This window comes from Clupea harengus, chromosome 5, assembly GCF_900700415.2.
Source record: "Clupea harengus chromosome 5, Ch_v2.0.2, whole genome shotgun sequence".
NCBI classification, from domain to species: Eukaryota; Metazoa; Chordata; class Actinopteri; order Clupeiformes; family Clupeidae; genus Clupea; species Clupea harengus.
The window spans coordinates 1,599,298-1,623,498 of NC_045156.1; the positions used below are offsets into that span (position 1 = coordinate 1,599,298).

A 24,201-nucleotide genomic window follows, 5' to 3' on the forward strand; every position below is an offset into this window, starting at 1 on the left:
AAAGGCAGTATTGTATAGTACTTTATTCGGCCAGGCCTCTTCTCTCTCTGGTGGGAAACAGCTTAATCAGACTAATTCAGGGTTTCTTCCCATTTCACAGGTAATCCATAACTGCCTTGATATATTGCTTAAGCACTGACACAGGAGAATTTTAAAGAATCATCACAGAGATATAGTTTATCTTTGAAGATACCATCAAGAGTATTTGTTTTTCCCCACAGAGATAGATTAGGCATTTTCCACTTGGCAAAAATAGTCATACCATTCTACAGCACTGGATTTATATTTATTTTTAACAATCTCCTGGAAGTCTGTAGTCGATCATATACCCAGATATTTCCCCCCTGATTGTAGACATTTAAATGTAAATGCACCAGTGACAGCAGGGGAGAAACCCATGAACACTGGCATTACCTCTGATTTTTGCCATTTGGTTTTGTAACCCGAAATCTCAAAAATGTCTACGACACCTGGAATAGAGGAAGCTGAGTTGGATAGTAACAACAAAATGTAATCCACGTACATGAACAGTCTATGCTCCCTACCTCCCGCCAGCACTCCCTTAATTTCTCAAATCCACCTCTGATGGAAACTGCCAGTGGTTCCATAAACAGAGTAAAGAGCAACGGAGGACAGAGGATCCCCCTGCCTAGTCTCACGTCCCAGATTATAGAAGGAGAATGGAATGCCATTTGTAAGAACCACTGCCTTCGGTGCTGAATATAGTACCTTAACCCATTTAATAAACAGCGCCCCAAAGCCAAAAGCCTGCAAAGTATACATCAGATATCCCCACTCCACCTTATCAAACGCTTTCATGGCATCACGAGAGAAAGCAGCGACTGGAACATCTTTACAATTGAACCACATAAGATGAAGCATAGGCGCCCAAGGTTGTCAGCTGATGATCTACCTTTAATAAAACCAGTCTGTTCATCGTTTTTAACTTGTGGTACAACTTTCTCCAGTCTTATTGCTAATATGTAGTCAATATTTTGCAATCTATGTTTTCCTAATTGGCCGAAAGCTACTTGGCTCATAGGGGATCTTGTCTTTTTCATCAATACATTGATTACTGCATCATTGAATGTTGGGGGTTGCTCTCCCTGTCCCTCCGCCAGCACCTCTTTATAAACCTCAGTCAGTCTAGGTGCTACTATGTCAATGTTTATTTTATAATATTTGGCTGGAAAACCATCTAAATCTGGTGATTTACCGGACTTCACTGACAATATAGCCTCCCTAACTTCAGACTCAACTAGAGGTGCATCCAACATCTACACCTGGGCCAGGGACACCACAGGATGATCAATTTTTGAAAGAAAATAAATCCTTATATTTGCCACCATCTATGACTCTGACCCACACAAATTCTCATAAACGTGTTGATTTTCACAGTGCTGGAATATGTGCAAAAACATATTCTGAACCACAGTGATAGACAAACCATTTTGGGGTCATTGAGGTAATTCTCTAAGGTCTTAGGTATGCTATAAGCATAAAAGCTCTTAATCACTCAATTTATATGAACCAGTCAATGGCCATCTAACATTTATGACCCTGTCATTGAAGTATCAAACGGTATCAATGGGGGGGCTAATGGCCTTGATCCATGCATATGCAGAGGGCAGCAGTTAACACCCCCCCCAATCATACAACAACACGATGCCAAGACAGACATCAATACTTCAGTTCTCTCCATATCCCCATTTACACGCGCACAAGTGGACATGTAGGCTATCTCCTTTGCATACTTGTCAAGTTAACATGACTGAAATCCGTCAGGTCAGTGATTGAAATCCGTGAAAATCCATGCAATCCGAGACAACTCGTGCAAGCTTATTACATCATAAATAGATGTTCCCCTCATAGAGATAAGAAGTTGCTCAGTGATGGTGAAGATGCTTACCATGGTGCTTACCCGCTGAATATGGAAACAGCATTGACTAGTATGACTGCCACACAGGCGTAGTGAGCCGCACAGTGCGAACACGGCAGTGTCTCTCGTGCATTCTATTGGACTTTTAATTATTGTGAAAGGCTGTCAGATTAAATAAGATCTGTAAGATTCAGTGTCATGTACATGAGACATGAAAAATGTTGAAAATCTGTGAGTCTCACGGACACAAGATTTGACAGATATGCCCTCGATGGAATTCCATATACCATCTATTTCCAAATGGCAGGATATGCCTCAAAAATAAATGAATTCTATTATGAATGAAGTGTGAAGTGTGTGAAGATTGGATTCGAGGTTACAGACCAAACTGATCTCACTGTTGTCTGCATCACTAACGACGCATCCAACCTCAGGGGGACCTGACTCGTCCTATCATTAATTGCTGGAATTAAGAAGCACCTTTTTGTTTCAGTTGTCTTGCCAACAGTTTGCCAGATTTCTCCTCACTTCCACAGAAGCTTGTTTTTAACCTAAAGAGGGTGTATTAGTCCCTTCTTATTGTATATCTCATATAACTGATTTTCTTTTATCAAGTACAACTAAATTCAGCTTCTAATGCACTAATATTGCTTTCTGAGCTTTGTGAGATTTCTGATAACTCAACCACTTCTGCTTTTTATAGGATTCTGGAATCCGTTAATACTCCATCTAATCATCTTTATGCATTTAGCCATTATGCATTCATACCTAATGTTGTGTAGAATCTAGTCGTGAGTGTGCCTGCATGAGAAGAAAGCGCCCAGGTCCATCACCTGTGCGGTGCATATCACATAAACCCCTGCTTTAAACAAACCATAACAAACAATAGGATGATCCCTACAAATGAGCCCCTTGTGCCCCCATCCCGTTCCATCAGCTTTCCCTTTTGAAGTGCCCAAAAGACATCCCCAGCTGCACATGGCCCGTGAGACGTAACAACCAGAAATCCCTCCACAATCCGCCAACCCTTGTTAGATACATGTCACCCCCATGTCCTAAATTTGTAACTACAACCAAACATCTTACTCAAACATAGCTAGAGCCAATTCATCATTCAAGCGTCATACTGTATGTGAATACTCTCAAATACGCTGTTCTTGTAAACATCAGAGAAAAGGAAAGAAAAATTACACGTTTTTGCGTGCAATGTGCATACATAAGTACCTAAGCTATAGGCCATATTCACAACCTCTGTCATCGCAACTAACTTGGTTGTGTCTGCACTGCCCTGCACACTCCGTGCCCACACACATAACTCAGCAATGACATTAATAACCCAGTCCAGTTCGAAACTCAAATATCCATTCAGGTCCTGACCTCGTGATCATGTTCGTGTGTCCCTTCCGTGGGTCTGACACCACAGAAAAAAAGAACTGTTCATCAAACACTGACATTGTTTGTGACCCTTGCCTTCCATTCTAGCTTTGACTGGAACCAGCCTCTGTTGACTCGATCCTTGAAGCTTATATTCTCGCCCTTCCATGTAAACCACAGCAAGCCAGGGTATTCTAACGTGAAGAGAACATCCAGATTACGCAACTTCTTCCTGACCTCAGTGAACTGTCTCCTCGTGTCTGCAACCTCCTGTGTCATGTCAGGAAACAGGGAAAGTTTAGAACCATTCCATTGGATCCTTCCACCTTCACAAGCCTTCGCCCCCACTGCAGACAAGATGCTTTCATTTTCCAAAGAACTATGAAAGCGGATGATGACCAGACGAGGCAAAATACCTCTGCTGGCATTTCAGTCAAAGATCAGAGCACCATCTGCAGCTCTGCTAGCTTCGGCTAGATCCACTCCCACAGCCTCGGAGAAAAAATGCTTTGTGCGCTCCAGAGGATTGACTATATTTTTTCTTTCAGCCCAAAGAGCTGTACATGGAGACACCTTTTTCTATTAGCCATATCTATCACAGCCTCCCGAAGCTCTAAACACTCTTTAGCAGCTGCTTCAGGCGTCTGTTCTCATCTTCCAATTCAGAGATCCGAGTCTCAGCCTAGACAAGTCATTGAAAAATGGCTGCCATTTTCATTTTATCCTGAGTAGTCTTGACACTGGTCACATCCGATTGCAGAGTTGATAAGGTGCCACTAAATTGAGCCACACCCCACTGTAGTGCAGCCTGCAATTCAGCAAACCCAGGTGGTGCCATATCTCGTACAGGTTGGTCCTTTTCAGCTGCCCTGGATGAAGCTCCTCTCGCCATGCTAGCATAGCTAACCCCTTGCTTAGCAGCTCTTGTTTTTTAGTTAGTTGGCCTACTTGCAGTTGTCATACTGAGAATCCACTAAACTAATAAGCGTTCAGTCAATTAGAGTCATTCACAGCATAATTATGGATACATTCGGGGGTTTGTGTAGAGCAACGTGGTTTGACATCCATCTTGTTCAGCGGTCCCAGATGGAAATGTTTGATGAAATTCAAAGAGCCAACCTGAAATGTATGGATCATGGAATTACTCTGTGAAACACTGAAGAAGGGTTTTGAGTTCTGTTTTAACAGCGTCTACCTGACAAGAGGCGTTTTATATGGCTGTAGCATTTTACACAATGACAAGTGATAGAAATGTACCTTTCAAACAGGGTATTGATAGAGTATCTGCTAAAAGTAATGGATGACAAAATTGTGTGTGACTTCAATGAAACACAGTTAACTTTCATTAACAGCACACTGCTTTCAACTTCTCTTCTTCGTTTAACTGTCAGAGAACATGATCAGCCCACATCCCACCATTTGTCATACCACCATTTCAAGATCAATAAAATGTTTGTTCAAGCAAACAAGATGTTTGCTGAGCGAGAGGTGAGGTGTTGTTTATTCAAAATATGCACCAAAGATATATTTTTCCACGGACTAAAGAGACATAATAATCACTCTGATCAATATTGCTTTATGGGTTAGCCAAGTCATAAATACAGAATAATCACTAAAAAGTTTTGTAGCTGCAAGAAGAAGAAAAAAATTGTCAGAGGGTGGAAGTTGCTCTTTGGCAGTCTGACAGCATTTTTATGGGAATACATTCATTATGTCCTGGAGAGATGCTGCAAAAAAACAAAACAAACAATGCCTTGAAACAAATCCAACAATTCATTATCAGAACAATAGTACCCGTGTTCCCCTAAGGTGGCATTTCTCATTTTTCTTATCTTTTGTACCTCAAAGATTGTCACGTCTGAGAACAAAGCGCCGCTCCTCTTCAGGATGGATTCACGCGTCTCCCGAGACGAAGCCTGCGCTAAGTATTGAACAGTCCAATAACTATGACTTTGAGCCGCGTCTGCAGCAACACCTTCAGCTGAGGCGTATTCACTTGAAAAGGCTGCGGCTGAGGGACAACACACTCCTTTATTTTACTCTCTGTTGGGCATCCGTGTGCTTTATCACGCGCTAAGTGCCCGGGCTTTGAGAAACACTTCGGCGGAGGAGGGAAAAGAAGAGCGCCGCACGTCATGCTCATTTGACAGACGTAATTACATAGCGCACAGAGCATGGAGATTGATGTGGGATTTCGAGCTACTGCTCAACTCGTCAGAGAGGAGAGGCGCATGCCATGGACATGCTCTAATTCAGATGCACTTTCTGATGTGAATGTTGTTCCAGGTAGCACTCATCGAGCTGGCTAGTGAGACTAGCTCAGCTAATTTGGGTTGAACCTGTGGCTACTGTCATCAGAGGAATTTACAGACCTCTTGTCATTCTCACTGCATAGCTGGGTGCCATCATGTACCTGCCCAGAGGCTGGATTGTGGTCTGCCAACCCAATTCCCTTAAGGGCAGCTTAACAAATGGGAAACTACTTATCTTTGACATGCATCCATCATAATTAACCACTGTATCTCAACAGTCCATTGTTTTGGTTAAAAAAAATGTGGTCTTAATGATTAACCATTACATTCAACAGAATCTCAATCTCAGTAGAATGTCAATCTCAAACATATCTTTACAGTACATAGTCTGTGACTCATGACACGCAGTACCAGTGCATATCTCACAAATATAAAATTAACAATCTTTACAATACAAACTGAATGAGTAGACTACCATAATAATACTATTATTACTAAAGTAATATGGTGGCATTATACCTCTACTTTAATTGTACCTAGAACACCATGCTACATTTTTCAAAGGCTTATGCTGGTCTGGGATATTTTCTGTGTATCTGCTGTCATTCACCTAGCCTTTAAAAAAAAAAAAAAAAGTTGTAAAGGTTAGGTTTGGTAAACTCATTGCTAGAAGGTGGGAAATGCGAAACAATGTGACAGGCGGAGGTCTCCCACAGCACAACCCTTTGATCTGCATTTGACTGCTTCCTATTTGACTTTTTTCAAAAACAACCTTGGCAGGTAGTGGATCATTTTATTTTTACAATGTTCACAGCCTGTGCTCCACTAACTGCAACAACATTCTTTTTTTTCTGACCCGGAGAGAGAGCCATTTTTGGACCAGTGTCATTGCTGAGGATGGTGGAAAATGTAAGAGGGAAAAGGTTTAGAGAGGAGGAGAGATGGCTGGACCTTGAGACACATGGAGGATGGAGTTTAGAGGAAGGCTTTGAAACTGTAACACATGTAAAACATTAGGAACATACTGGCCAAAAACAGCTGCTTACATTCATATATCTTCAAGGCCTGAACATATGTCAAAATCTACATCTATGCACAATTCAATCGTATACCTTTATATAATATAATTTATAAAAATATGTAACTTATCTGATGCCGAGCTTATTCAGGTTCTGTGTACTAAGGAGGATTAGACTTTTCCTTTTCAGACAAGAACAAGAAAAACAACAACAACAACAACCACAACAGAAAGTTCCAAATATAACAGACTGCACTGCTGATAACGTGGGTGCGGAGCACATATCCGGCTTTCAGTTATCTCTCTTGACAATTCAAGTGACAATTACACACAGGGTACTGAAACCGGGGCAGGGGGGGAATAAAATGACCAAGGATACCAGGCCTCTAAATGAGAATCCTGACACTGAGCTGCCCTAGGTCACTTCAGGCAATGATTTGCCAAAGACCACTTAAACAGCCTGTGGTTCAGTTTCATTCTGTGAGAAAAAAAATATGTTGCTACCGACTGTCTTGTTGATGAGAGATGCTGTGCTCATCCTCAAGGTAACATATTAAAAGAGCACCATCTGAGAAGATATAGCTCAGGCAGGGACAACATCAGTACTTTACACAGAATGGGAGCACTCAGACAATTGTCAAGATTGCCAGATTGTGCATCTGTGAACTCAACAAAGTTAATAAAGGTTGGATTCTGTAAGTAAACCTTAAGCCCACAAGATAACTTGTATATGTGAATAACACACCTTGGTAGATCATTCATGGATTATCAAGATTAGTAGAACTATCTGGAGCAAGATTCCACAATACCAGATATTTACGTCATGGGTCACACTAACATAGGGCACAATACACTGTTCAAGTGAGGGCGGATTCCCCTAAAAGAGTTACCAATGTTCTATTCATTTGTATGCTATGCCAAAAGTGCTATGAGGGTTTATAGAAGCGCTGGAATCCTATGATGACACTGACATCATTAAAGCAGTTTTTTTTTAAAGTTCTTGTAGATCTTGCCACCATCATTTATGTAAAAAGTGTTCATATTGTATGGAAGTATAGCTTACCCATGGAAGTTGTCATGGAAGTGCTGGCAGCCACTGTGAGCCAGTATACACTCCCCACACATTGCCAGTAGGTAGGGAAACAATTGGAGAACCTGCTGGGGCCAAGCTTTACAGTACCGTGTTCTGTGGTTACAGTGTGACTACACAAAGAAGTAGAGTTGTACAGTCTAACAACTGAACTAACAGTGAGTAACAGCACACATTTAACAATGCATTGATATCATATACTTATATGTACCCGAACGCCAACCTTAGTATGTTTAAACTGTACGTCATAGTGTAATTACTATGTAATAAGAGTGCTGTTACATAAAATTAGGTTAACCAAGCTGGCTCTAATTTGAACACTGTAGAAGGCCTTGATTGTTAATGAACCCATTTGAACATTATTGGCCAGAACAACAAGGTTACCACGCCTGGACACTGGAACTGTGCTGTAAATCGGTGGGTTGACTACTTCACACATTATAGACTACTCTACCCCTCACACCGTTATCACTTCTTCCGTGATGCGCCACCTTCGACAGTGCTGGTTAGACTGAGCTGTTGATGAGCCTGACCCAAGTCCTTCATTTTGAAATATCAAATAATTTGAGAAGTACACAGCTATAGAGAAATGATAGTAAGATTTAGATGTTTACAAAGCATCTTTAATATCATGACAGTGTAAAATGGTTCATATCAAAGAGGCATAGCCTATTTCATACATGCTCATATCAATCATGAAATCTTAATAAAATCCTTTAATAAAAAGTTTAAAATCAATAGTTATTAGGCAAATCATAGGCCCTTGAAGGTACAAATGTGTGTATTTTACTTGAATGTGAGACTGGCTATTCATATAGTCATACATCTCAAAAATAAGTAGCACGAAACATGAGGCCAAGCAAAAATAGGGCGGAAATACACAAATAGACCCCAGCAGTTAGCTCAGCTGGTACATAGAACCTTGCACATTTGAACACTTTTCAGAACTGTGCTTTTGCCTTTTACTCAAGTATTTTCTAGCCTTTTACTTTGCAACATATGCCAAAATGCCATTTATACCTTAGTTACAACTAGGCTATCAGCTATGCATTTTGCCTGCATTGACTGAAATGAGCTGTCACGTGTGTGTGTGGTTTATAATGTAAAAGCAAAAACGATGATGTTTACATGAGGAGACTCATAATCTCAGACAATCACATCAATAGGCTATGAAAGCACATGTTCATTATGTTGTAAGGAAATATGTAAGACAGAAATGAAAGTCAGACAAATTTAAGCATCAATTCTTTATTTAAGAAAAAAGAAAAAACTTTGGTGCAGTAAAACGAAACTGTTGAATGTCTATGTCACACCTACTCTGTGACAAGTGACAAGACAAGTGTCTTCAGATGGGAGGTTTGAAGGACAACACTCAACTGTTCAAGCATTGGGTTCTGTAAAGCACTACCGTTAATAAATAAATAACCGTGAAGTGAAGTAAACTGGACTGCAGTCCTTCGCCACCAGGACCACTGAGGCTCTGGGGTTTTAGATGCACAAATAATACATCTATATTTACTTTATACTTTTATATATACATATAATACAATATGTTTTTACTGATATAGTACTGGCATTGTACATATCATACCATTTATTCTCATGTTATACTTTTTACTTGATTAGGGATAATGGACGACAACATTCAAGTAACAAATGCAAGGTCAAGGTGGGAATGTGGCACAATTTAAAATTCAATACAACTATGGTATAATGCACTTTTCGTATAAAACACATAGAAATTACAATGAACAAATTAACATAATGTAAGTGTAGCAACATTGGCGAGTAATGGACTTCACGGCATCTGGATGGCCGAAAATGATGTGCTTTGTGTCATGGGGTGGATAATTCCTTCCTATCTGAATGCCATGTTGTTATTTCATTGGAAGCACAGACCTATGCAATGCATACAAAGTTAATTTGGGGTAATAGCACCAACCTATTTCATATTCCTTTGCAATTAATTGGGCTAGTGTGGCTAACACACTGACTTAGTAGCTTAAATGACTGTACTCTTTAGCCCCCCCCCCCCCACACACACACCAATTAACCACGGCCTCACAAATGAAACCACTGTAAGCCGCACATATTTGACCACATTTAATTGGCCTTGAGTTGGTCATCAATTCTTGTAAGGAAGGAAATGAAGAGATATAATTAGCGTAGCCTCAACCCTGTGCATCCCAAGCTTCATTATGGCCCTCATTACTGTTCTGCACACAACTCCCATCCAAGCAGCAAGATCCTTTCCTTTGGTTGCTTCACTAGTTTCCCCCTCTCCTCGTACATCAAAGCCACAAACAATTTGATTCATCATGAGGAGAAATCAGCCTTAATGGCTGTCCCTAATAGATTTTGTCATAGCTTCTCTCAGGTCGCTATGGATGTTGTGCTCAAAATGAAAAGAAAGTAATGAAAGTAAGAAAAAAAAAAACAAGGTAGGCCAGGCGTGTTTATGTATACAGCACAACTAATACATGCTACATGAGTGCAATGACATTTAAAACAAGAACTCAACAGAACTTTAAAACAGTTAAAGATAAACCAAGCAATAGAGCAATACCAGCTATAGAAATATGATTTTGTTCTGTAACAGAAACTTAAAAGGCAATTAGACATCCAAGGCTCAAAGTTATTCTCTCAGAAGGGCATCCTCCTCTTCCATCACTTCAGAAGCAGGGCCTGAGCCATCCTCAGTTTGGGACTAGTCCCCAACAGTGACAGCAGGAGTGGCGCACCGTTCGCCCATGACGAAAATTAATGAGACATGCATTGGTAATGAGATTACAAAGCTGTAGTGGGGAAGCCAGAAAGGAAGATTACCAGGAACATGCTGTCACAGACCCTCCTCCTTTGAGAGGGCTGAAGAGACACACCTGTGTGCCTCCATCAACAACACGAGCGCACACACTCAGGCACACACACACACACACACGCATACAGGCACACGCATACAGGCACACACACATACACATACGGATGTGTGTGCTCATGCACACAGTCACACACACATACAGGCACACACACATACACTGGTGCCAGTGAGGACAGAACCGTGGCAGGTGTGTCCTCATTTGGAGAGTTGGTGGCAGGAAAGGCCATTTGTCGCAGCTGTTCTGATATCTCCTAGGGGTATTTCCACGGAGAGTGCATATGGGCTGGAAAAGCAGTGTCACCCTTTTATATCATTCATCAAACGCGTAAATTTCACACACACGCACCAACAAGCACACCCGGGCCAGGTCCCCAGAGAACAGCAACCAAACATGAGAGTAGTTTTTGAGTGATATTTTGCATTCATAGGCATTCTGAGGCAGTCCAATCCAACCATATTTGCACAGCTACAATTTAAACCGTCTCTTTGAATTTCACTGGAAAGGTAATTTCAGAATGTAAATTTGATGACATTTTCAATGTCTTCTATTCAGGTGTCCATTCAGAGGAAGTGCTTTGGAATCTGCCTGGAAACCCTTTGAAAATAATTTCTCTCAAGAAGTAAAAAGAAAAAGAAAGTATTTTAGGTAACCAGTTTTAGCAGCATTAATTTGACATTCTGATGACCTGTTTTTATAACTTATGGATATATGTATGTAATATTGTGATTTCTATATTCGGTTTTGTGTTTATTCCTCTGTGTGTGTGTGTGTGTGTGTGTGTGTGTGTGTATGTGTGCGTCTGTGTATACCTGCGTGGGTATGAATAGAATGCTGGCCTATTTGTAGTGGTCTTGCTCTGTGCTTTATTGTTTCCAACACCTGCCCAGGGACTGCAGATGGAAATTAGCTAGTGGCTAAATCTGGTTCAAAGCATCTTTCCTCTTTTTTGAGATTAATGTATTTTGTATATGGTCCCTGATATAAATAAATTAATTGGTGGTACATATGGGCAGCAGCATGATACTGACCTCCAGTTTTATCTAGTCAATTACACCACCCACACCTGGAGGAATATACACATGTAAAACTGTCACAATGTGATCCACACAGATCATTTAAATACCCCTTTGGGCCGGGAGCTTACATAATTAAAAATGTGTCGTACTGGTTGGTAGAGTAATTGATATTAAGTCAAACACAGGCGTAAGGGGGTGGAGTTAAGGAAGGGGCGGAAATAAGTCGCCGTTTGATAACATGGACAGCACCTTCAGAAGAAGTTACAGAAACCTCTGCCTGTCCATGGACTGGTCCTCTGCAGTCTGATGTTTGCCTGCTCCAGCCATCTGTCCCTAACAGCAGCATTTGCCTCCTTTAAACCATTCATCTGCACAGCAACCTTCTTTTAGAAAACTAGTCTTTTAGTTGACTTCCCACTCAGAAATGACACAAGGGCAAAATGTTTTAAAGTCTAGCCATCCTTGCCTTGACCACAATATTGAATAGGAAATATGGACCATGAAGGAGAACTCACAAAGGGTCACAGCTTTTAGACTTCCAGCTTTTTCAGACCTCCAAAAATGTACCAGGAGTCTTTTGAAAATACAGTCTTTCATTATACGGCATTCAAATCCTTGCAAATGGCTTACCCAAATGGAACCCTCCCAAAAGCACCATAGTATTGTATCACATCTTAACTGATGAAATACCAACTTTTGCAAATTTTCTCTGAAATGGTTCATGTTTTAGGAAACATTCCCTAGAGAGGTCCAGTCTTCTCCAAAATCTTCTTTATACATTTCTGAATAAGCAACTAATTGAGTAAGTGCTTATTTAAACTGTGCATTGAAATGTGAAAAAAAAAACTCATAACCTCAGGCTGTCTAAAAATAGGAGAGTCTCATAAGGCATCAAACCTTAATTGTATTTGTGTCATGTTTCTGCATTGTGAATGAACACTTAGTTGGTCTTGCATTTTAACTGACAAAATATTTGATTCAGTGCAGCAACTGCTGATCCACCACATCAGTGGCATTAAGCCGCCTGTGGCACCATTCCTAAATGACCCAGGCCTTAAAACAGCATACTGTGCTGCTAGGAGGGAAGAAAAGGATTCATCGCTTGCATCGAGGGGTGCACCTGGCAGGAAATTCTGTTCAAATATCCTGGGGCACTCAAACGTGGTCACGCTTTCATGTGGTGGCCCCAGTGTATTCTGTGTAAACAAAATAGATACACCACCGCCAACATCCTACAGGGTTGACAAAGAACATGATAACTGATGGAATATGGGAAGATCATTCCTAATTATTGAGTGGTTGTGGATGTATAGCTTTTAAGTTGTCAGAGTATTGGAGAGTAGTAAAGGAATATTGGATTATTCTACTGGATCCAAACTATGTTAGTTTTTCATCAACTGCAGATGTGTGTGGTATGTGTCTGACAATTTGTGCTTTTATATAGATTGGACATTCTTGATGTCGGCTTTTAGTTGCATTACACAGTAGCACATCATTTCTTAACAGCTTTGACATTTGTATACTTTCAAAGTGCCCTATAGAGACTTTCCTATTCATTGGTATACTTTCAAGCTCCATGCGCAACCTTGAAATGTGAACTTTTGAACATAATTACATTAAATTACGTACTTCTGTAAATTACATGCTTCCAACCAATAAAGTATGGAGGAAGTTGACTATATTTTCTGTTACTCCATTTTCAACCTCATATTGTCAGGTAATGAATTCAGCAAATCCAGACATTAGGGTGGCTGAGGGTTAACATTGACATCACTGGACACACGGCACTCAACTGGCAAACTAGTGAAACCTTCATCCATTGCTAGTGAAGTTGGTTTGGAGTGTATTATCACATATATGAAAATCAGGTTTAATGTACTCCTCACATTAAGCAAATAAAGGTATTCAGTTGAAACTAATATTCCTGAAGCCATCAGGATTGACCTGGAATGTGCTGAGAAAGAAAAAAACGAAAATAAACAGACAAAAACATATTATAAACTCCGGGCCCCCCTTCTAGTTTTTCTCAAAACAAACATGGCAATAACTGATTAAGGATCAGTTTGCTTAAAGTCACCTACTTGCCATTCCTCCTTCCCTTGACTTCTTCTGCCTTGTTGTGCAAAATCAGCTGTGCACAGAGCTTTAGCTACGCTGTTCTTTTTTCTTCTGTTTCGAATTCCTCTTCTCTTGCACTCTAAGTAGCACTTTTCCTCTGATTTATCTGAACGAGGTGACCCAGTTCAGCATACCCTGCACACACACACACACGCACACACACACACACACACACACACGCACACGCACACGCACACGCACACACACACACACACACACACACACACACACACACACACAGGTTAAGTTTTCCAGACTGTCTGGTTTAATCAGACTGCAGACCTCCGAGGTGTCCATGATTTGTGCCCTTTGTTACTGAAATCATAGTCACCATTGAGCCATGATTGATGACGCACCTTTCAACGAAAGAAGGATTCTAATCAGGAAGAAATTAATAACTGACAATTTGACTCTTTAAGAGATGGCATAAGGCACATTGTTGCCTTGTCTGTGAACAATAGAATTTCATTTCATGACAAGGCCATTCAAAAAGAAAAAAGAAAAACATCAGAGAAGACCACTGTTTTAAGAAACATTTTCCTTCTGACCGTCTGTGTTAACCTAGAGCAAATAAGCAGACTGGCAAGGGTGACATGTTCAGTTTTGGCTGCTTGCTTTTAGTTTGCAACTAGGCCACTGAGGAGGTACACAATAGCAGAGGAGAATAGATACCCATCAGCGTAATACCTTTGCTCCAAAAACATAACAGGCTTTCAAAGGGGGAATTTTCAAATGCTCGGTTATTACTCCACTGTGTCTACCTGTAAATGTTCTGGATCAGGAAGACAAGGTAGGAAGAAAAGGGAGAAGGGAGGCTTTGATGAGCACATTCATTAAAAATTTTTGAAGTGCTATATTTATTTTTAGACAAGCCTAAACCATAGTTTTTATTCAAAATGATTGTCAATGAAATGTGTTGCATTCAGGTCAAAATTACAATTTTACCCAGTTGGCCTGTTGCGGAGTGAATAGTTTGCCTGCTGACAAAAGCAATGTGTTAGGCCTTCTGTGTGCTCATCAATTGAGGTAACTTGACAGTTGTGTCCTTTGCCCCACTTCAGTGGCTGCACTCTAAATCAGCTGTTGTGTAAACCCGTTTCTTTACATTGGCTGTTAAACTTTGTTAATTTATCGTTCTGTTTAACAGCACTGTTAGCATTTAAAGGTCATATGGTGAAATGCTCAGTGAGCCCAGAATGTTTGAAATTATGCTGGCACTGACTATGGCTACAAAAGCGGAACTCATGCGCCTCTATGCTAGCCCTACACGGAGCGTTATTAACCGGTATTTGATTCCAACCGGTTCAGAAAAGATTGTTTTAAGGTGGAATACAAGACCAGAAACGTTAAAATACTGATTCTGCTCAGAAAAAAACCTATTGATATGAATTCTGGTTTGAAGCCATTGTGGTGACCTTCACAAATGACATCACACAGAGGTGCGCCACCCACGATCAATATTTTATTCGTCAGCACTTTGCATAAAGCGATTACAATGTCTCATATTGTGGGGAGAGAGAATAGCAACTGTGCTTTCTTCTGCTTTGCTTGTCTGCTTTGTCTGTCACCCAGACCTTTAGGGTCTGTTCAAATATGAATGAACAGCACACACTCTGTAAATAACTGCCGGGCCCAGCACTGGGGGTTATTTGGAATGTAGAAAACCTGCTGTCACACTTTGATTATCTATGTATCTGCCTTGAGCTTTCGACTGCAGTGCTGTACAATCTGGCAGGAGTCAACTCATTATCACTCGTGTGAATACTGGCCAGGTCCCCGGAGTCAGTCAGCTAGAGGTTCATTTTGCAAACAGACATGTGGGTTGCTTTCTGTTTAGTTTACTCAGTGCAACAATGCCTTCTTCAAACCTCCTGTGCAGTTTTGCACATTTTTGAATATTTCATGGCCATTCAGACGGTGGAAGATGTTAACAACATATGGCCATCACTGCACGCCTTGGATGACATACCAATCTTCTTAACATTGTTTACCCCCACTATGTAATTGTAGTTAGGCACCTGAACAAGTGAAGAGTGTAAGATGGGTAACTCATTTACCAAAGACATTCTGTGGACAGTGAGTTATAAGCCTTGAGCTTTAATTATTCTGTGGCTCACTCTTTTAACAATAGCCTAGAAGGGGACTCCCCCGTGGGCGAAGAGCACAAGCAGATACGAGAGTTTCTGCCATCAATCAGAATGCCACTCGCTTGGTGTTTTACTGTGTACGCGCTCTACCCCAAGCTCCAGCCCATGTCTTCTTAATTGTCTGTCTTGGTGCTGATATTAGGCTATTGCCCCTTGCCCACAGTGAATACTTGATTCTAGTAAATTAGGCTGACCTAACTTGTATTCCTGCTTGTCGTTCAGTCAGACCCCATCTCTCTCTCTCTGTCTGTCTGTCTCTCTTTCTTTCTGGCTGGAAGTCTATTTTTTGCCACACATCAATTTTTCAATGGAAGCCATTTGTCCTTGGGAGCGCTGTCATCTCAGGACCAGAATGGCAGCCATCTCACTTCTCACCTCATCTGATATCTTCCCCTGCGCTGTAAGATAACCTCTAACCTCTCACCTTCCCAACCCCCACAACTGAAATAAGTGTTAAACATTCTCAGTAGCCGATTTATCAAGAAGTTTTCAAATCCAACACACTTTTGAGTGATTGGCTGTAAGATGTGGGAGTACACACACTGGCACTGTTTGTAATGTGCGTTTTAAGAGCTTTCACAGTTGCCTGTCACTTTGAGGCTCAGGAGAAATTGGTGGAGTACGCTGAGCAGTATGGTGTGAACACAAACCAGCATCTTTAAATGCCATATAACCTAAATCTGCATGCACATTTGGGAAGGAACAAAAGACAGAGGTATCAAGCCAAACACCCCTCCCCCAAACTCCCCAGCCTCTAGCAAAAGTGAGTGTACAACCTGGGCTGGCTCTCCTGATTTGCAATGCACTATGGAAATCAAACGCTATGGCACTAAGACAGAGCAGGTCTTCCCAGATGGCGATGTCCTTTACTGAGGGCTCCGTGTAATGAAGAATTGAAATTCGGCTTGCGGAGCCGCGAGTCTGCTATTCCCAAGACTCAGCACTGGGATCAGTCCAGGATGCAGTGGCTAATGAGCTCCCATCTCCCCCCCTCTGTCATGCTGGGACTTCTAGCTGTGTGTCTAGCCCTCCCTCCAGCTTTAACCACCCACGTTTCATCAAAGGATGAGACAGGGGAAGTGGGAGTCCAGTCCCTCGGAGCAGGCAGAGAGCCTCAGCTTCTCGGATACATGCCATGGACTGTTCACACACTAACCCAACTGTGCCTTCTGGACACAAATCAGACAACGTGTTGAAGCATTAAAAGGAAGGGCAAAGATGACAGTTTGCTTGAAATCAGCTTAGTTGCTGAATTGATTAAAAAATAAATCCTTGTAGAGAGTGAACTCATTATTGCTTGTTCTTTCATGAGTCCTGCCACCTTTTACACGCTTCATAATATTATACTTCACATAATCACAGCTATTAAAAAACTATTAATGGAGAAATTTTCTAAGTTTTTATAAAAAAGATAATGATTGTTCTAAGGTTTAATGAACTCCTCATAAATAATTCAATATCTAACAGAATAAACAAACATTTTAGGCATATTGTGACATAAATAAATAAATACAAAAGCAAAGAAAAATGTAGCTATTAGGATGAAATTTTGCTGATCTTTCTCTCTCTCTTCCTCTGAAGCCACTGTGACTGGGACAGGAGCTGCACATCTGTGACCAAAACCAGAACCGCTGTTGTTCATTAGCCATGCACCTTTAAGCCAACTTTATCACATTTAATTACTTACAGCCAGATTCTTTTTTCAAGCTCCATTACCGACACCGCAATGAAAACTTTAATGGAGCTGAAAGTGGAGTTTCTTATCTCCTCACAGCAATCTTGAGTCAGGGCTGTGTTAAATTGAGTGGGCACAGTCAGGAGGGGGCTCTCAGAAGAAATGGTCTTACCTGCTATTCTCCTCTCTCAGATTCCTTGTATGCATGGCCACAGTCGGTGTCCACAGAAGGAGGATAGCATTTCAAATGTTTGATGAAAAATAATGAAGTGACCGCGTGCCAGGTTCTGAGGACATGGCATTCAGTGCACGCTCCGGTGCAGCGGGAGGCTGTGTGGGAAGGGTTTCATCCAGTTGAAATGATCGATGTGCAGTTTTGTATCACTTTCCCAAATTACACAGAAGTCTGAGTATTTAGCACGACCTCAACATAATCCATAGACTTTAAATATTTCTAATAGCTCCAACTCTCATCACTGACATTGCACATAATCTAATGGTTCTGGTGTGCTGGAGTTTTAACTATTACTGGTTTTAAGATTATTATGTAACCATATTGCGTGTATATAGTGCACTTACCTACACATGTGCTATGTCAAAAGTGCCTGTTTTACAATAGTAATGTTGACAGTTCCATAGTCAGACATTGTTTGACTTAGTAAGCAGTAAAATAGCCTAATCAACAACAGTAGCTTTAATGTATGTAATTGTATGTGCTCTTGCCCTGATTATTCAAAGATGTACAAAATGTACAAATGTCCTCATCAACTGACTGTTGTTTTGTACCAGTTTGAAAAAGAAAGATAAAGCCCTCATATGCTTATCCCCGAGCTCACTTTATCTGTGACCTGTCAGGTAGTTGACTATAGTGTAGTACTACTAGTAATACTATAGGTGTTCATTCAGTCACCCTCAACACTGGGTCAAGGACCACAGTGCACTTCCTCGATCCTTAGGTTCCACACTCAGGGGAGACCAACAGGGGGAAGGCAAGGCAGCTATCAGCAGCAAATAGCAATTTAGAGACATTCTAGAGACAAACTTTTGCTCAAGGCAATGGAAATAATAAATGTTTCCTACCAAAATGTATTTTCGTGTGTGTGTGTGTGCGTGTGTGTGTTTTTGGCACACACACAAAGTACAATGAGTGCATGATTGGCTCAACAGAAGGTGACTTGATTAGCTGTAGTTCCATCTAATCTCACCTCCTAATGAGATTTGTATGCACGGTATTACTGCTACAGAGATTTGATTATTGCATTAACACATTCTTTGAATTCGCTTGTTTGAGCAAGTCGTGAGGATGTAGTAATGGTGGTCCGCTGCGATGGAAGAGCTCAATCTGTACCTGCTTTATCACACTGGCTCTGCAGGTGTCTCGGGTCCCCAGTGGGCCAATTCTGTTGCAGCCGCTCATAAATTACACAGGAAGTCTGGTATGTCACTTATTTCAGGAGGGTCAGCGACTGATTGAAAGGAGCAGATAAAAAAAGCTTGCTGTCTGTTCACAATGCTGAGCTTGTTTCCTGGAACAGGCTGATTTCTGCGCTTGAGTAAAAGGAACAAGATATTTTCATTTCTTGTCTTTATTTAAATTAGCCCTTCCTAAATATATATTCCTGTTAATTCCAGGAAGTGGAAGTAGAGACAAAAAATAAGAACAAAATGGCTTTGTGCATTAGTCGGTTAGTTATCCGCTAAATATCTGCACGGATAGAAATGGAAATGTGTGTTTCATTATGACACACTCACTAAAAAGACAAAACATATCATAGCAATTTTAGACTTACAGATATTTCCTTTTGGGAGGTTGAGCTTGTAATTTCATGCTGCCTCTTGCACCATTGAAGCTGGCTCTCTTTTTTGTAATCTTTGTATGAGAATTATTACAATGAAAATATCACATCTGCTTTTGTTGGTTGCTTATACCATTTTTGAACAGCAACTCAGTAAGAAAAGTAGTAAATAATGAATACAAAAAAAATGAAAACACACAGATCACAAAGGCCTCTGTAATGTACAATACTCTGCTGATAAATACTTAAGTGAGGATAGTCCAGGAGGTCTGTTATTACAGTGCTGCTTTATAATGTCCACTTTTGGCAGGCATTCTGTGCACAGAGCGAGCTCCTCTTACACAAGTCCCGCCGTCGCTTTTTAGGCTAGCACAGTCAATTTTATCCAAAAATGTCTGGAGTCTTAAGTAAGTGTCAATATAATTTCAAACAATATATTGTTACCGGGATATACAGCTCTTGCACAGGTTGTTCAATATGAGAGAGGAAGTCTGCAGTGTGACACTCCTCGTCCCTCTGGATTCAGTGGTAATTACTGGAAATGAATACTTTAATTATGTCTACAATGATGATGATGACTCCAGATTTGTCTATGTTCTAGTTTATATTGCTAGATCCTGAGCATATTCTTAGCTGTTATTGAAAATGAGATCTACTCTTGACACACACTTTCTATTTTGGGTTCATGGGCTGTCACAGAGAAGTGTGTGCTATTGATACGTCGGCACTAGGTAGGCCTACAGGGTGATATATTCAGGGACAGGTCCTAATGTAAATGGTGCTTCAGTCAGTATAAGAAGAGCTTCCGTCTGTGCCGGCAAAACGTCTTATTACACTAATTATTTCGTCATAAAGATAAATTAGGAATAAATGTGGGTGCAAATAGTGTGTGCATGTACATCCTCCCCTGACAACGCTTCACCTCAGGTATTTAATTCATCAGTGTGAGCTATTTCATATCAATAATAACCCAGCTTTACACAGGTCCACCATAACATTCCTATGGCGTTGTAATGTGAATTGCCAAATTTGAGTTCAGATAGCTATTGAAAAAAGAAAATGTGATCTCCAACAAGTCATTGCATCCATCGCTCAGTGATGTTACCATCGTCATCCTAACCTAACCATAACCCCCAAACAAAGTAGCTCTCAATTTCTTACAGTGCCATGCTCATCACCGCATGCTAATTTTGGCTCCAGCATTGACTACATCATGTGTGTTAATATAAGGGTTGAGTGAGTATCAATGGAAATGTCACGTATTAACATCTGTTTACACCATCTGGATTTTCTGAGCCTTACACCCTCAGTGTATCGTGACGGTAATTTCATATGACCAGTTCCAACCAGACCCACTGCATAGTGGTGGGTTATATGATCATCACCACATCAAGTGAGAGAATGAGCAAGAATTAAGTTCAATTAAGAGAGAGAACGAGATATTTTCCAAGAAAAGTGTGTTGTCTTGAATGATTAGGTTCCTGGCAACAATAGACTAAAAGGTTTGTTGTATGTTTTATTCTGTGTGAAAATGTAAAGCACTATAGTTTGTGGATGTCATGGCTATACACTATGTTGTGAGGCAGCAACCTATCTAGTTGTAGTGGTGTAGCTTGTTGTAGTGATATCTTATGGCTGATTTGTTCGAAACTGGGTTAATTTGTAATGGCTTCTATATACCATTACGAAAGAGCCTACAAAATTCTGATTGTCAAAGACTGGTCATTCACACAGGAATGTACTGGCTGCTGAATTTTGATTGGCCATTGGTGGCCATTTTGTTGATGTCAGCAAATGTAGCCAAGTATAGGCAAACCAAATTTCTAAATTGTAGCTTAAGCGGTTCCTGGGATACTGAAATGTGTCAGTTGCAGCGCCTCCTATGGACGAAATTTCACAGAATTTGGCATGCGTCCAAAGAATGTGGTTGTGATGCAGGGTGTGACATTTAGTGAACTTTTGACCTTTACATCACAAGAAATTGGCTAGTGAAGTGCTAGATTTTTGCTTTGAACACTATTCATTAGGTGGCGCCACTCCACACATGAATTATTATGAGTCAGTGTAGTGCGCCTCCTAGAGTCCAGCTTGCCATAAAAATCTAATTTTTGGCAAAACATTTTTTTTCGAGCTATTGCCCAAAAAGTGCTTTGACCCTACCCCACTTCAGGAGGTGCTAGCACGAAGGGAACCACACACCTAGGGACCAAGCTTTCTGTTCAATATCAGTCATGTGGGGCTCCAACCATACCACGTTTCATGTATATTGGTGAAGTCTAAGTATATGATTTAGTCGACTGAAAAAAAAAGTGGAAAAAAGGTAGAAGAAGAAGAAGGGGAGGACAGAGAAAAAAGACTTAGACAAACACTACATGACCGCCTGCGGGCATCTGCGTCTTAAAAACATCACAAGGCTTTTTTTCATGAAAAGCAGATGCTGGTATGTATTTAAGAATTCATGAAAAGGATGTGGATTTCATCAGACACCTCAGCATATGAAATATTTAAGCAAAGACAGAGAAACTTCCTTTAATACATCTATCATGTCATTTATCTCGAGATAAAATATGACAATTCTCAGAAGTTAAAGATTCAGAGCAAAGCATCAGATTATTAACTTCTCCAGGATCATTCCCATTTGTTGTACAAGCCTGCCACTGACGTCAACACCATAGGTTAATTTCATACCTCCATCTCATTCACAGCAATAAACTGAGTCTCCACAAACCCACCAACCTGATGAAGTCAGTTTCATTCATTTTTTCATAAGATGATACTGTGGAGATACATGTGTATCTTGGATGATAAAGATTGTGTGCAGCACGGAGGAGGAGGGATTTGCCGCCTGACTCTTATGCAGTAAACCAGACATTGGTTTTGCATCACAGTACTCGTGCATCAAGCGCCCCTGTACCACGTACCCACGGACAATCGCCTTATAACACTTTCACAGTCTCTTCGGAGGAAACGTACAGTGTTTGCTCGATTTAAGGTAAGACTTCCTGTCAGTTAAATGCTGATGTGGGTGACATTTACACTGTATCTGCAACTGGACTCTTAGTTAGCGATCATTTGAAAATTGATCAACGTGTGCAAGAGCAAGTACCTATCCTAACTCTGACTTGATAGACATGCTGTTGCTTTGTGGCCACTAGCCCGATGTCATCACGCATTGTAAGCCCCTGTAAGCCTGAAAGTAAATTTGAGATATGTTTACATGTCAGTAAAAAAATTGACATTTGTGTCCCGCACCTGTTTTCCCACGTAGCTTAATGCGCGCGCCACATTCCAGGTACGATTCAACCACTCCAATATGTTGTTACAATTCCTCCGGTATGCGTAGCAGTTACTTTTGTTTTTTTAGGGGAAGCTGTGAGGACACAAACTTCGAGTCGGTAATAATTACTTTGTGCAAATATCCCCCTCAACATGTCATCTGTTTTGCTGTGAAGGTGACTCGTACAGAGATGTTCAAATACTATGGTTGTTACTACAGCTGCTTGCAGTAGCATTTTATGATATTAATAGTGTATTCAGAATTTTCTATGTGTCTGTTGCATGGAGGAATATTCGACCATGATTTATTCGCTGTTTTTAATAATGGTACTCTGTCTTAAGGGTGTTTGCATCATCAGGTAGGCTGCCTCTGGGTGGACGCACGGGAAAGCGCCTCCTTAAGTGGTAGCAGTGCTTTCAAGTATATGCCTGTGATCCGTTGATGGTTATCTGAGTTGCAAATATGAGATGCCAGAATGTTTCATCATGGTGTTCAGTTATATTTTTATATTTTTAAAAAGTAGTGTGTGTGTGTGACCAGGTTTCCGAGTGTGTGTGTGGGTGGGTGTGTGTCTCTCTGTGTGTATGGACATTACATATTTTCTGTATATCCCCTAATTAAACAGTCGCCGTTCCTCAAGGAATTCGGATGCATATTATAATCAGCAACATGAACAAAACTTTACAGTCCAATTAATTTATTAGAATCCCTAAAACAATTATTTGTGCTATACCAACAGCACAGGCTATTATTCTACAACATTGTCTTCAGACACCAAAGTAATTTCAGGTGTGATACATATTTTATCATTGCCTCATCATTGTCTCTCTCCTTTGACTTACTGCAGCAGCAAGATGATAGACTTTTGGTTGGTTGTGGCTTAATTTCCAAAGCACTGACTTTATAAACCCGCCACGTCTGCCATGTCGATCGCTCTCAGGAGGGTGATCTAGTGAATACATACGGCCTGGTCTCTCTCTGCATACCTATTGCAGATGAAGGGGGGGGGGGGGGGGGGGGGGAGGAAATTAAAACAGATGTCAAATTATTTTGGCTCCTGGTACTTGCATTGAATTGGTGATGAGGAGCATTACGAAGTCATCATTTCTTTCCCCTGCCTTCTTTCCTTAGTCACGAAAACACACGTTCAGTTTTCTCATGTCTACTCTGCTTCACTCTGTATTATCAGTCTTCTGTAAATTTAACTGTAAGTAACTGCAGAGTTGAGTGAATTTGTTTGAAACGGCTTTTACACTAATTCCTTTGCTGTCCAGTTGATTTTAAATCCTCGCTTATTTTTTTTTCTGGTCAGCTCAGAAATACCTGATACCTTATCACCCCCATTGCGTGATCCTCAAATCCCTGTAGCTTTAATCCTTGACTGGTCATGCGTGTCATTCATTATGATAAAAATAATCTCACACATAGACATTAATGAAAGGTGCATACTGAAGCATAACATCCGTAGTCGGTACAATTAAGGTACAACCAGAACTTCTTGCAATATGGACTAAATATAATGAAGTAGACATCACAGCTGACCCATAAAATTAGAGGTGAAAAAGAGTTTAATGATATGTTTCTGTACCTCTGGAATGCAATGTTTTAAGGGGCAGGGAAACCTGCTGTGTTTGTATGAAATTAGTGGGAAGCTGGTTTTATGACCACTACCCCTTGCGG

The 24,201-nt window shown here is 40.7% G+C and overlaps 1 protein-coding gene across 1 annotated transcript in view; it reads left to right on the forward strand.

Annotated features, from left to right (window-relative positions):
* The first annotated feature begins 21,221 nt into the window (after positions 1-21,221).
* LOC105909955 (contactin-4) overlaps positions 21,222-24,201 on the forward strand; it is a 71,341-nt gene continuing 68,361 nt past the window's right edge. The window contains exon 1 of the mRNA XM_031567255.2: positions 21,222-22,236. The gene's annotated coding sequence lies outside the window, so the exon portion shown is untranslated. The remainder of the gene's footprint in view (positions 22,237-24,201) is intronic.